The sequence below is a fragment of the Cicer arietinum genome, chromosome 6, assembly GCF_000331145.2.
Source record: "Cicer arietinum cultivar CDC Frontier isolate Library 1 chromosome 6, Cicar.CDCFrontier_v2.0, whole genome shotgun sequence".
Lineage (NCBI taxonomy): Eukaryota > Viridiplantae > Streptophyta > Magnoliopsida > Fabales > Fabaceae > Cicer > Cicer arietinum.
In genome coordinates, this window is record NC_021165.2 from 60,411,939 (window position 1) to 60,423,244 (window position 11,306).

An 11,306-nucleotide genomic window follows, 5' to 3' on the forward strand; every position below is an offset into this window, starting at 1 on the left:
AAAAAAAACTATAGCTATACACCCTGAGTGATCTCCACGCGCCCCGTGAGATCCTCCTAACATAGCTCCAGTCAAGCAATCCCATCTACATTCCCATCCGTAGGGTACGAACCGGTAGGATCGTCCTGGCTCTCATCTGAGGGCAAAGCCCAGATTTCCACAATAGTTGTAAAGGGTCACCAACCGAAGTTAACAGTTAACACATAACATTTAAATTTTTAAATGCACAAAATAACCTTTCAACTAAGCATGCACCTTAAAAGGATTTTCCATATGCTAAAAGTTCATATCATACTTGCCAATTAAATGAAATCAAAATAAAGTTCTCAATCCATCAAGTAATACATAACTAACCAAGACATTGATAAATCAATGAGCAATCTGTTATCTCACTCAAAATAGGAATTTTCACTGGGCCAATCGATTGGGAAATCGATTTGGGTGAAGGATTTTTGTAAAATTTGAACTCTGGGCTCAACTCAATCGATTGGGAAATCGATTGAATGAATGACTGAGCCCCGATATTTATGCCAATCGATTTCCAAATCGATTTTGTCAGTTTTGCTGAGTTCCTGTCTTTCTGCCAATCGATTTCCAAATCGATTTTGTCAGTTTTGCTGAGTTCCTGTCTTTCTGCCAATCGATTTCCAAATCGAATTCTTAAAGGGTTTTGAAAAACATATTGTGAAATCGATTGGCAAATCGATTTTGTCTAATTTGTGAAGTCTCTGCAACTCATCAAATCGATTGGGAAATCGATTTCATTGCTTATTCTTCCAAAAATACATAAACTAACTCAATCACATTCTTCTTATATTTTTCTGATTTGATTTCTAGTTATATGAATGAGTTTATTGAATTATTCTCATCTCTGTGCTTAATGCTTTTTATTGCTTGATCAACATTAAAATGTTCTACGATTTGCATTTTGAAACGGAAGTGGACTTTACGAATGCTTGATGTAACACCCTAAATTTTATGATAAACTATTTTATTAATTAAATAGGATTTTAAATAATTAATTTGATGTTAAAATTATTATAAAATATATGTTAATAAACTTTGTGATTAATTTTTCATTATATAGGTGATTTATATGATGTGCTAGTTTTATAAGTATTAGATTACATGAGCGATATAAATAATAAATATTATATTTTACTCTTTGATCTATTTTTTAAAAATAATAGTATTTTAGTGTAATATATATATTTATTAAAAAAAGAGATTTTATACAATTTTACGTGTATATACGTGTACCCAATTAATGTAATACTTTTATGTGCGGTTGACTGATATTAAGTATGCACATAGTTATATTTTAATTATTTATAACTGTTTTCTATTTTTAGTTTTTTTTTTACAAATAATTATCTTGAGATAGTAGTGATATTGTGTTTGATTTCCTTTATTTTTATATACTTATTATGACATTGTGATTTTATATATATTTATTAAGATTTAGTAATTAATATAAATTGTTGATATTATATTTATTTATTTATTTTATAATTTCGACTATTCTCTAATGATGGTAATATTTTAATTTGAGTATTTGGAAAAATAAGTATTATTATAGGGATTATTTTGAATATGAGAGTTTTGGTTATTAATGTATTTTAAAAGATTAATTATTTTTAATTATAAATTATTTGTTTTGAAATATTAATAATGATTTATTAATGAAATTGTGTTTTAAAAAAAATAAATAAATAAAACTAGTAAAACCTAAAAGGAGACCAATGGGTTTGACCTATTTGTGAACCCTAATTGTTAATAAAATAAAACAAACAAAAAAAGGAAGGGAGTTGGACGGCGGCCGTAAAACCAAAGAGAAACACAACAACAATCTATAGTTTGACACCAATGATCGATAATTGTTCTAGAAAAGTTTCTCCGTTCTTGTCCAAATTTCAGTATGTCGTTTTATTTATTTAGGTAATCAAATAAACATACTTCTTCAGATTTTTTAACCATCCAAATTTCTCTCTAAAATACCCGACTTCTCCGTTTATAAAATTGCTTAGTTTGAACCGTTCTCCTTCACCGTAAGCCCGATTTGAGTGAAACCAACGCCAAAACGACCGTGTGAAAAATTTCTATTTTATCCAATGATTTTTTTTCTGATTTATGGTATGTTTCCTTGACCGAATTTCGAATTTAGTTTTTAGAGTATCTTCTCATAAACTATTTTTAACATTTACCCATCAACTGTCGAGTTAGATCGATTGATGGACAAAGAGTCAATGAACAAAGGCTGCTTGCTCGTGGAATCGTATTCGTGTGTGAAAGCGTCGAAATAAGGTAAGGGGTGAGAGAGCGTTTGAATTCATGAGTATAATATATTGTGAGATGAGCGGGAAAGCCGTATTTCCCAACGATTCATCCAGGGCTCGCTACGTACGGCAGTAGCCCTTTGAGTGATAAATTAATTAATCTGCAAATACGAAAATTGTGAAATTAAAATGTGAAATAGAAATATTTATAAGGTGTTGATTGATTTAATTTCGTTAATTGTGTTATATTTTATATTATTCTGATATTTTAAATTATTGTGATTTTTGATATTATTGTGATATTTAAAATTATTGTGATATTTGATGTTATTGTGATATTTGACATCATTGTGATATTTGATTTCAAATGAATTTTGTGCATATGTTTGATTAAATGAGTTTATGTGAATGCAGTGTATAATGTAAGTTTATTTGATGATGATGTGTGATTTATGATATAAATCTGTGATACGTTTATGTGATGATAATGATGATGTTTGATTGATGATAGTGATTCTATAAAATTGTGATGAGTTTATCTGATGATATATGATTAATGATGGTGATATTGTGATGAGAATATTGAATTAACTCCATAGTTGATGAAATAATGGCGATTTCAATTTGTGTTTGAGATGACGGTTTTAATGGAGTATCATATACCAACGAGGGGAGAAAATAAATATTGTGAATTTGTGAAGTGGAGATTATTTTCTAATCATATAGGTAGGGCCTGACAAGCCTAGTGATTCCGGGGAAGTACAATTACCTCGACTGTCACGTATATGTGTCTCGGGTTGAGTTGAGGGGATTTATGAGGACATGGCCAATTTGAATTGTCCGTCCACCGGGATTGTGGAATAGTATCAAGCCTCCTAACCAAGTACTTCAGAGTTAGAATGGTACCACATTGTGAAGTAGAGTCTAAGCTCATGCATAGCATTGCATTTTCTTGTGATTGTTTTGTTGTGATTAATATGTATTATGTGTGATAATAATTTATCCGATGATTTGATGTTACAGTGAAGTGTATTGATTTTCTTAATTTTACTACATAATGTGATGGTTTTCCTTGAAGAATGTTTGTATAATGATATGGTTTATTGATGATTAATTAAGTGTTCCTCTTATTTATATTGTACTATCAACAGATTTCAAAACTCACCTCCTTCATTGTTTGTGTTTGACTGGCTTGGCCCTGCGTTTGTGAAATCGCAGTTATTACAGGTTAATGAGTCTCGAAGTTCAAGTTTGGGAGAAACCCCGCTCTGATAGGTGATACTGGGAATTAAGAGTTGTAATGTGTATTTTACTTATGTTATTACAAATGACTTTTTATATGAAAACTTAGTACGAGTAAGTCTTTGGAATTAAATTAAGAAATTCTTGTTAAATCAAGTTCATTGATATTGTATTATTTTAATTGAGGAAAAAAGTTAAATTGTTACATGCGTATTTAGAGAAATGTGATATCCTAAATTAAATATTAAAGTGTTTATTCTCTTTAACAAATATTCTTTATCTGCTGCATGTTTTTTTTCAAATAATTTAGTATATATTATTATAAATGTTATTTTCGGGTTTAGGGTGTCACAGGTAGGGCTTGACAAGCCTAGTCATTCCGGGGAAGTACAACTGAATGAGCCTGATCGTGGCGGTCTGCTGTCGAGCCTTAATGCAAGATTGTTAGACCTTGGAGGTATTCGAGTGGGGAATTCTTAGGTGACTTGGAGGTAGCACTCCAAATGTCGGGAGCTATCACGCAACACACGTTTAACTCGACTGTCACGTATATGTGTCTGGGGTTGAGTTGAGGGGATTTATGAGGATAGGGCCAATTTGAATTGTCAGTCCACCGGGATGGTGGCATAGTATCCAGCCTCCTAACCAAGTACTTCACAGTTAGAATGGTACCACATTGTGAAGTAGAGTCTAAGCCCATGCATAGCATTGCATTTTCTTGTGATTGTTTTGTTGTGATTAATATGTATTATGTGTGATAATAATTTATGTGATGAATTGATGTTACAGTGAAGTGTATTGATTTTGACTACATAATGTGATGGTTTTCCTTGAAGAATGTTTGTGTAATGATACCGTTTATTGATGATTAATTGGGTGTTCCTCTTATTTATATTGTACTATCAACATGATTTCAAAACTCACCTCCTTCGCTGTTTGTGTTTGACTGGCATGGCCCTGCGTTTGCGAAATCGCAGTTATTACAGGTTAACAAGTCTCGAAGTTCAAGTTTGGGAGAAACCCCCCTCTGATAGGTGATACTGGGAATTAAGAGTTGTAATGTGTATTTTACTTATGTTATTACAAATGACTTTATATATGAAAACTTAGTACGACTAAGTCTTGGGAATTAAATCAAGAAATTCTAGTTAAATCAAGTTCATTGATATTGTACTATTTTAATTGAGGAATAAAGTTGAATTGTTACATGTGTATTTAGAGAAATGTGATATCCTAAATTAAATATTAAAGTGTTTATTCTCTTTAACAAATATTCTTTATCCGCTGCATGTTTTTTTCAAATAATTTAGTATATATTATTATAAAAGTTATTTTGGGGTTTAGGGTGTCACACTTGAGATGAGAAATTCATGAATTTGTAGTCTAGGGATAGATACAGGTCATGAATAATTAAGAGAATTCGGTAATAATTCAATAAAAGAATTCAGTAACTAGAATCAAATTAGGCACCAATGTTGGATTCGAAGTGAAACTCATCCCTAACATTTTTCTCATTATAAAGGATCAATTTTATTACCATTGTTATTTTTAAATATTATTTCAATCAACTTGGGAACCTTTTGTTCAATTGTAGTAATTAAATATAATTCAATAGTAAAATGCAATCCTTGAGTAACTAAACGCAATCCTAGCATATAAACTCAAAGACGGGCGTTTCTAACACCATTTGAGCAGTTTTATCAAGAATCATTCATGAATAATTCTTGTAATTCTTCTTTAATCCCTATCTTTTTTTTATCTCTGTCATGAGTAATTAAACCGTATTTGATAGGGATGAGTGTAACTAGATGAAACCCTTATTTTTCTTATTTGATTTCTAGTTATATGAATGACTTTATTGAATTATTTTTCTCATCTCTGTGCTTAATGCTTTTTATTGCTTGATCAATATTAAAATGTTCTACGATTTGTATTTTGAAACGGAAGTGGACTTTACGAATGCTTGAGATGAGAAATTCATGAATTTGTAGTCTAACAATAGATATAGGTCATGAATAATAAAGAGATTTCGGTAATAATTCAATAAAGGAATTCAGTAACTAGAATCAAATTAGGCACCAAGGTTGGATTCGGAGTGAAACGCATCCCTAACATTTTTCTCATTATAAAGGATCAATTTTATTACCATTGTTAATTTTAAATATTATTTCAATCAACTTGAGTACCTTTTGTTCAATTGTAGTAATTAAATATAATTCAATATTAAAACGCAATCCTTGAGTTCGACACTCGGTACTACCATTTTATTATTACTTGCAACGATTCAGTACACTTGTTGAAACGTTATCAAGTTTTTGGTGCAGTTTTCGGGGATTGCCATATCATTATTGAATTTAATTTATTTACTAAATTGAAATTTTTTGCACTGCAATAATTTTTTTTTAGTTATGTATTTTTCTTTATTTTAAAACTCTTCATTACTCACAATTTGTCTAACCTTGTATGCGAGGCCAGTCCTCAGCTGAACTTATCTTTAATCCAGAAATTGAAAAAATCACGAAAGCACATCGAAAGGCGGCTCGAGAAAGGAGACAAAGGGAAAGACATTTAGTAGTGGAAGAATATGTTTTCGGTGATTTCGTCATATTCACTGAGATGGCCGATCCACCACCACCAGAACGTACTCTCGGCCAGTATGGGAATCGAAATAGGAATCGTGCTTGATTGCCCATCCGTAACCAACCAGTTACAGTCAACAAGTTTGAAATAAGTCCGCTCTATACCGAGAGTTGAAGGAGATTCATTTTGTCGGTAAACATAACGAAGACTCCAATAGACATCTCACAATTTTCTTTGAATTATGGGAAATAGTGAAGGTCGATGGTTGTTCTGAAGAAACCAAGATGTTGAAACTATTTCCATTTTCATTGAAAGATGACGCTAAGGAGTGGCTTAATTCATTTCCTGTCGGCATCATCACCACATGGGATGAACTTGAAGATAAGTTCTTCGAACAATACTTTCCCCCAGCTATGTTCGTTAGAAAGAGACAAGAGATTTCCAGTTACAAATAGAAAGAGGGAGAATATCTTCGTGACACTTACAGAAGATTCAAGAGTTTACTAGCAGGATGTCCCTATGACACCCTAAATCCCAATATAATATATATAATAGTTTATATCATATTCCTATAAAATTTACAGCGGATAAATAAAAATATATTTCCAAGAAAACCAAAATTTTATATTTAATTTAGGATATCACGTTTCTCAAAAATAAAAATAAAAACACTTTAAACTTATTTTATCCATTAAAATAGTGCAATCTCGATAACCTTGATTTAAGTATAATTACTTGATTTAATTCTAAAAACTTACTAGTACTTCTAAGGTTTTCATACAAAAATTCAATTCAAATTAAATAAGTAAAATACAAATTAAAACACTTTTTCCCAGTATCACCTATCAGAGCGGGGTTCCTCCCAAACATGAACTTCAAGACTCATTAACCTGTAATAACTGCGATTTTGCAAACGCATGGCCCAACCAGTCAAACACAAACAACGAAGGAGGTGAGTTTCGAAATCATGATGACAGTATAATACAAGTAAGAAGAACATGCAAACAATCATAATAGGGCCGTATCATTACACCAATATTCCATCAAGAAAATATCACATTCAAAGGTCAAAATTACTCAAGGAAAATCAATAGATTTCACTGTAACATCAAATTGTCTAAGAGAAATTATCACAACACACGATACATATTAATAACAACAAGACAATTACAATAAAATGCAATGATATGCATGAGCTTAGACTCTACTTCACAAAGTGGTACCATTCTAACTCTAAAATACTTGGTAAGGAGGCTTGATACTATGCCACCACCCCAGTGGAAAGACAATTCAAATTCGCTCAGTCCTCATAGATCCCCCCCAACTCAACTCGAGACACATATACGTGACAGTCGAAGTAAACGTGTGTTGCATGGTAGCTCCCGACATTTGGAGTGCTACCTCCAAGTCACCTAGGAATTCGCCACCCTAATACCTCCAAGGTCTAACAATATTGCCTTAAGGCTCGACAGCAGACCGCTTCACATAAATCAAACATCACAATAATATCCAATAATATCCAATACCACACAATTCACAAGTTAAATCAATCAACACCTTATAAATATTTCTATTCCATATTTTAATTTTAGAATTCCCATATTTTAATATTAATTAATTTATCACTCAAAGGGCTACTGCCGTAAGTAGCGAGCCCCGAATGAATCGTTGGGAAATACGGTTTTCCTGTTCATCTCAAATTATATTATACACCTGAATTCATACGTTCTCTCACCACTTACCTTATTTTGACGCTTTCACACACGAGTACAATTCAATGAGCAAACAACATTTGTTCATTGACTATTTGTCCTTCAATCGATCTAACTCGACAGTTTATGGGTAAATGTTAAAAATAAATTATGAGAAGATATTCTAAAAACTAAATTCGAAATTAGGTCAAGGAAAATTACCATAAATCATAAACCCAATCAGTGGATAATATAGCCACTTTTCACACGGTCGTTTTGGCGTAGGTTTCACTTAAATCAGACTTACGGTGATGGAGAACGGTGCAAAATAACGAATTCTACAAACGAAGAAGTTGGGTATTTTAGAGAGAAATTGGGGTTGTTAAAAATCTGGAAAATCATGTTTAGTTGACGACTTAAATGAATGAAATAACATACTCAAATTTGGGCGAAAATGGAGAAAGTTTTATGGAACAATTATTGATCACCGGTGTCAAACGATATGGTTATTGTTGTGCTTCCTCTTTGGTTTTACGGCTGCCCTTCCAACTCCCTTCCCTTTTTTCTTTGTTTTATTTTACTAACAATTAAAATCAAACACATTGTTCTCCTTTTACGTTTTACTAGTTTTATTTTATTTTTATTTTTTTTAAAACACAATTTCATTAATAAAGCATTATTACTATTTCAAAACTAATAATTTATAAATAAAAATAATTAATCTTTTAAAATACATTAATAACCAAAAATCTCATATTTAAAATAATCCCTATAATAATATTTATTTATTTTTTCAAATACTCAAATTAAAATATTACCATAATTTGAGAATAGTCGAAATTATAAAATAAATAAATATAACATCAACATTTTATATTAATTACTAAATCTTAATAAATATATATATAATCACAATGTCATAACAAGTATATAAAAATAAAACATGCTTATGACGACACTGCCCAAATGCAAATATTCTGTAATGGTTTGAGGCCTAACACTAGAACTATGTTGGATGCCACAACAGTTGGTTCTTTGAATTACAAGACCGCAGCAGAAGCACGAAACGTTATTGAGATCATGGCATCAAATGAACAATTGATGTTGTATGACAGAGGTGGTGGTTCAATAAGTGGTATATTGGAGTTGAACATTATGGATGGGTTGGCTCCAAGCAGGTCGCTCTCAAAACAGATAGAAGAGGTTATCGCCACTGAGATAAAGAAAGGGGATGACAACTCTAAATATACAACTCCAAGTGGCCCATGTCAAATTATTAAAGCATACTAGTTGTAACTTTTGTGGAGGAGCACATAAAAATGGAGCTTTTGAAGCACTGGATGACAATGAGATAGAAGAACTAGAAGAGGTGAATTTTGTGAGTAATAACAGGAAACAAAATAATCCCTACTCTAGTACGTACAACCCTGGTAGGAGAAATCATCCAAATATTTCTTGGAGAGATCAGCAAGGTGGATCTCAGTGTGACACTCTAAACCCCAAAATAATGTATATAATAATTTATATTATATTTCTATAAAATTTGCAGCAGATAAATAAAAATATGTTTCCAAGAAAATAAAAACTTTTATTTTTAACTTAGGATATCACGTTTCTCAAAAATCAAAAGGAACACTTTAAACTTATTTTCTCCATTAAAATAGTGTAATCTCAATGAGCTTGATTTAAGTATTATTACTTGGTTTAATTTAAAAACTTACTAGTACTTCTAAGATTTTAATACAAAAATTTGTTTCAAATTAAATAAGTAAAATACAATTTAAACCTTTATTCCCGGTATCACCTATCAGAGTGTGGTTCCTCCCAAACTTGAACTTCAAGATTCATTAACTTGTAATAACTGCGATTTCGCAAACGCAAGGCCAAGCCAGTCAAACACAAACAACGAAGGAGGCGAGTTTCGAAATCATGATGATAGTATAATAAAAGTAAGAAGAACACGCAAACAATCATAATAGAACCGTATCATTACACAAACATTCCATCAAGAAAATATCACATTAAAATGGAAAATCACTCAAGAAAAATCAATAAAGTTGACTATAACATCAAATCGTTTAAGATAAATTATCACCACACACGATACATATTAATCACAACAAAACAATCACAATAAAATGCAATGCTATGCATGAGCTTAGACTCTACTTCACAATATGGTACCATTCTAACTCTGAAGTACTTGGTTAGAAGGCTTGATACTATGCCACCATCACGGTGGGAGGACAATTCAAATTGGCTCTGTCCTTATAGATCCCCTCAACTCAACCCGAGACACATATACATGACAGTCGAGGTAAACGTGTGTTCCGTGGTAGCTCCCGACATTTGGAGTGCTACCTCCAAGTCACCTAGGAATTCCCCACTTGAATACCTCCGAGGTCTAACAATCTTGCCTTAAGGCTCGACAGCAGACCGCCTCGATCAGGCTCATTCAGTTGTACTTCCCTGGAATCACTAGGCTTGTCAGGCCCTACCTATATGATGGCAAAATAATCTCCACTTCACAAATTCACAATATTTATTTTCTCCCCTCGTTGGTATATGATACTCCATTAAAACCGTCATCTCAAACACAAATTGAAATCACCATTATTTCATCAACTATGGGGTTAATTCGATATTCTCATCACGGTTTAAAACATCACTATCATCATCACATAAACTCATCACAAATTTATAGCATCACTATCATCAATCAAACACTATCAAATAAACTTATCACAAATTTATAACATCACAATTATTAATCGTACATCATTATCATTACCTAAAATTATCACAACACATCCATCTTTTGTTATCAAATCACATAAACTCATCTAATCACACATATATATATAAATTTAATTCGACACCCAATATCACAATAATATCAATATCACACATTCAAATAAATTAAATCAATCAACACCCTACAAATATTTATATTCTCTATTTTAATCTCACAATTTCCATATTTGCATATTAATTAATTTATCCCTCGAAGGGCTACTGCCATACGTAGCGAGCCTCGAATGAATCATTGGGAAATACGGTTTTCCCGTTCATCTCACAATATATTATACTCATGAATTCAAACGCTTTCTCACCCCTTACCTTATTTCGCACTTTCACACACGAATAGGATTCCATGAGAAAACAACCTTTGTTCATTGACTATTTGTCCATCAATCGATCTAACTCGACAGTTTATGGGTAAACGTTAAAAATAAATTATGAGAAGATACTCTAAAAACTAAATTCGAAATTTAGTCAAGGAAAATTACCATAAATCAGAAAACAAATCAGTGGATAATATAGTCACTTTTCACACGGTCGTTTTGACGTTGCTTTCACTCAAATCGGACGTATGGTGAAAGAGAACGGAGCAAAATAACGAATTCTACAAACGGAGAAGTCGAGTATTTTAGAGAGAAATTGGGGTTGTTAAAATTCTGGAAAGCTATGTTTAATGGACTAGTTAAATGAATGAAATAACATACTCAAATTTGGG